We start from the raw sequence: 4,798 nt of genomic DNA on the forward strand, positions 1-4,798 counted from the left end.
AGCAACTGCAGGCTGTGTACAAAGCATTGCAACAGGTGGAATCCATTACAGGCCCCACCTCCATTACTGTAAAAACTGAATACCCCATAAAAGGATGGGTGGAGGGGCTGTTAGTAAAGCCCGTGTCAGGGGTGGCCCAAAACCAAACACTGCAAAGATGGCATACATATTTTCAACAGTGAGGTGTGGTGTTAGCAAGCCTGATAAGCAATGCAATGCAAGTAATAGGATGGGTCTCATTTCAAGGCACAGAGCTTCTCCCTCCACCTCCTATAGTTGACCATCCAGCAAGACATGACCGAGTGCTAGAAGCTCCCCTAATTCCTGTTGATGCCTGGTATACCGATGGCACTAGCAGGGGTGCCAGAAAAGAATGGGTGACAGTGGCAATACAGATGAACACTGACACTATATGGTTAGAGAGGGGAGGAGACAACAGTCAATGGGCTGAACTGAGAGCTGTATGGATAGTAATAATGAGGGAGACTTTGTCAGCTACAATTTGTATTGACAGTTGGGCCGTGTTTATGGGTTTAACCTTATGGATGGTTCAGTGGGAGAAAGAAAACTGGCAGGTGATGGGACGGCCATTATGGAGACAACAAATGTGGAAGGACATATATAACAAAATGCAGGAGGAGCTAGTGCCCCTGGTAGTTTACCATGTGGCTGCCCCCACCTGGTGAGTCTTCCTGGGAATCAGGAAGCTGATGCCTTCACCAAGGGGAGGGCTGTCTGTCCTCAGGTTCCCCTGGGAGCAGGTCACTGGATTCATATCAATTTGGGCCACAGAGGAGCTGACACGGGATGGAGAATAGCAAAAGCAGTCAGCATTCCCGTAAAATATGCTGACATCCAACAGGATGTCCAGGCCTGTGAGGCATGTTCCCAGTTATGGCCCTAGAGGATGGATGCCATGATGGGACATGTGCACAAGGCAACTGCCCTTGTGAGAGACTGGCAAGTAGATTATATAGGGCCCCTGCCAGTCAGTGAGGGGTGTAAATATGCTCTCACTTGTGTGGACACTGCAAAAGGCTTTACACAGGACTTTCCTTGCAAGAGAGTGATGGCAAGGCTACTACTATTAAGGGGCTTACTGAACTCAGTGTCATTTATGGGTGTCCAAGGCAAATTGATAGCGACAGAGGCACTTATTTCACAAGTAGAGATGTGAAAACTTGGGCTGAGGATAATCAGGTTCAATGGTATTTCCACCTTCCACACAATCCTACAGGACCAGGGTTAATTGAAAGTAAAAACGGGTTGCTAAAGGAACAGTTGAAAGTCTTAAGCCCAGAAGGAACCCTGTGTGGGTTGAAAAAGGCCCTTCGAGAAGCCATAAGGTTGTTAAATGAAAATCTCAGTACCAGGGGTGGGTTGCCTCCCTATGAGCACTTGGCCAAAGAGACCCCAGAGGTCCCCAAAACTACAAAGGAGATTTCCAATAATGTTGGTTTCACACCTGAAGTGGATGGTAAGACCTAATTATTGAAGAAGCCATGTAATGCAAGCACAGGAGTGGGAGAAATCAAGCTTGGACTAAGCTGGAAACTCCCTACCAGTGGATGGGTGGCTTTCATAGTGCCAGAAGGCGCTATGCAGATGGCTGGGCGAGAACTGTCCCCTATTATCTTGTTCAATGAGGACTCCTAGTGTGGAACTATCAACATGCAAAGCAAGATGTCACTGCTGGTGCAATAGTAGCTTGTCTACTGTTTGAACAACCAGCTAATTATTGATTGGACCTAATGCCCACTCCTAGGGTTGGAACACACATCTGGTATTGCAGACCAGGCCAACACCCTGTGGTAGGAGAGTTTATAGACCCCAGTGGAGAAGCCACTCCAATTGAATTGTTAGATATATGAAATATGCCTACTAAAGTACCATTCAAGCATTTGTGTTTACAACCACGAGCTATTATTGCAGATACTGTTTACATGATCTTGCTTCTTTCTTTTTTTGTGTTTTTATCGTAGGTGGAGTGCCACTAAATCGAGCCATCAGACCATGACAGAGGATGCAGAGAATTGAAGTGTCCAGTGCCCTATTACAATGGAAGAAAGGTAGCCCCACTGCCTCTGAGGCTCAGGGATATTAGTGGAAAAGGTGGGCGGAAAGTTTTGTGAGAGCCAGAGGAAGGGGTGGAGAGTGTGACCCAGAGGCTGTTCCTCTGACCCTTTAATATCAAGCCATGGTCTTGCCTCCTTCCCATGCTCTGCAAAGAAATCACTCCCCTTCCCTCTTCCAGTCAATCAGTTGACCCTAGCCACTTGCAGGGGAGGGGCTAAGGGTATAAAAGCTGGGAAAACCAAGAGGCTGATCTCTCACCATTTTGTAAGGCTGTCCAGAACCACAGGATTTATATGTGGGTGTGGACTTTCCAACACAGCCATGAAAGGAGGGGGAGCAGAGGTGCCCACTTGTCTGTAAATAAACCCGCACCCCAAGCTCAGTTACCAAGTCCAATAAACTTGTTAAGACTCTTCAAACCAGGGTTTGGAGAATGTTTTCCTCAGGCTGTTGCAAGGACTGTGGGAGGAGGGGATTGGATACCACGTGTACCTCCCAGAAATGAGTTTAACTTACAGGTGTTTAGCTAGTTTGACTTAGAAATCTAGTCCAGGGATCTGAGCAGGAGGACATGGAGGATTCCTGGGTCCAAGGCTAGCTGGAGATCACATAAGTATATCGTCTGAAAAGACATATATTTACATACTCTGAAAAATGTGTTTTTCCTAATTGAGAAATAATATCAATGGGAGAATAAATGAGATAGTTCAGAGGAAGCACTAGAGACATGCACCTTGTTTAAAATGTATATTTTCAAAGTATATAGGAAGGAATTTCAAATTTGCTAACACTAAACCTTTAAGATCCTTGTCTTGGTCAAACTGTTTCATGACTTCTTAGTCTCAAGAAGTCTTATTCACTCCTCAGTAACTAAAACATAATTTATCTTACATGTTTTCTCTAAGAGTTCCAGATAACAATGTAACATAGACACTTCAGTGACAAAGTACTGTTCATATTGTCAATGGTGGTTATGCATGCCTGTCTTCATGTACCTGAAAGCCCAGGTATGAGGTAGACAGCTCATTAATTGCCATAAGATAGTATAATAAAGTTAAGCATTGCTGAACTCATATTATCTATGAGCTGTATAGCTAGAGTCCTTCTATTTGGATCTTGGTCTTTCTGAGTCAACAGAAACTTTGCAGACATTTCTAACTGAAGCATAGAACACATAAGCCTGGAAATAAGTTAAAATATTCAGTCTACAATTTGAAATTTCTTCTATGAACTTTTATATAATTGTGAAAACTATGTACCAGAAATCCCATTTCTGATATACAGCATAAATCATTTCTTGGGAATACCAAGAAAGAAAATGAAACCAAGAAAAAAATAGTTTTGGAAACAAAATGATTAGAATATTTAACACGAAGAAAAAGGTGTAGGTTTTTTAAAATAAGGAGTTCTTCCTGAATTTGTGTGTCATTCTTGCACAGGAGCCATGCTAATCTTCTCTGTGTGATTCCAATTTTAGTACATGTCCTGTCAAAGTGAGCACTGAAAAGTATAAGTTATGGGATATTTTTGAAGGGTGGAGAATTGACATAGTATCTCAGTCTCTATCACATGTTGGTCTAGAATTCACAGCACAGACCTCAGCTTTTATAGTCCTAGAATTAGAGAGATGAACTACAAAAACTGGTTCCCGGGGGTTCTTTATAGGATTATACTATTTGGGACAAAATCTTTTTCTAAAGGTGGCTTCGTGTGCCTTGCGTTACATATATTCTCTTCTAAGAATAAATCATGTTATTCACCAAAAACAAAATTGGCTGAATTCATGTTCAAATTGATTATAACATACAAAACCTCTCAGTTCATTTCTGCATTAATTTAAAAAATCAGAGTGCTGCACTCCCATCCTCAGACCACTTGGGGTAAGTCTATAGCCCAGCCCTCCACACTTTGACTCCCCAAGGCACATTCACCCTTCCATCTCCCCTGCTGTTCTCTACTCCTAGTTTGGGCCCTGCGCCATTCCTAGTCTTGGGTCCCCAGACACCTGGGGACCCAATACTGCTTCCTGATCCTTTTCACCCAGAACAACTTAGTGCCTTTCTTGGGACCCAGGAGCACCGCTTCTGGACCTGGCCCTGCCCTCACCTCTCTCTGCTTCCCAGGACATGCACCACCGGCTGTCTCCTAGCCTGCACTTCCATCCTCAGACATCTTGGGGTAAGTCTATAGCGCAGCCCTCTGCGCTTTGACTCCCCAAGCCACATTAACCTTTCCATCTCCCCCGCTGTTCTCTACTCCTAATTTGGGCCCTGTGCCATTCCTAGTCTTGGGTCCCCAGACACCTGGGGAACCAATACTGCTTCCTGATCTTTTTCACCCAGACCAACTTAGTGCCTTCCCTGGACCTTAGGAGCACTGCTTCTGGACCCGGCTCCACCCTCACCTCCCTTTACTTCCCTGGTCCTGCAACAATCGCTAGCCTCTATCTGGGGCTGACAGCCTCTTTCTGGGGCTCCGAGGCTTAACTTTCCACTCCTTCATACTATGCATCCAGTACAACCCAGCTACTCAATCCACTCCCTGGGAAATCTTGGGGCTTCTTCCCACCCCATTTGCCTTTGCATCCCTGCATGGCATGGTCACGGCCAGGATCTCAGGTCAGTCCAACACTCAAGTTCCTGAGGCCAAAATCATTATTAGAAGACTCCAGACCTAAGGAGAAAGTCTGAAAACTTCTGACCCACATTGGAATTGGGCCACC

At 44.9% G+C, this 4,798-nt stretch overlaps 1 non-coding gene across 1 annotated transcript; it reads right to left on the reverse strand.

Moving 5' to 3' along the window:
• Positions 1–3,470: 3,470 nt before the first annotated feature.
• On the reverse strand, positions 3,471–3,577 carry LOC115067221. The gene has a single exon (XR_003846649.1). It is a non-coding gene; the product is annotated as a U6 spliceosomal RNA (small nuclear RNA).
• Between the last annotated feature and the right edge of the window lie 1,221 nt (positions 3,578–4,798).

This window comes from Nannospalax galili, unplaced genomic scaffold, assembly GCF_000622305.1.
Source record: "Nannospalax galili isolate Female #2095 unplaced genomic scaffold, S.galili_v1.0 scaffold1345, whole genome shotgun sequence".
Taxonomy (NCBI): domain Eukaryota; kingdom Metazoa; phylum Chordata; class Mammalia; order Rodentia; family Spalacidae; genus Nannospalax; species Nannospalax galili.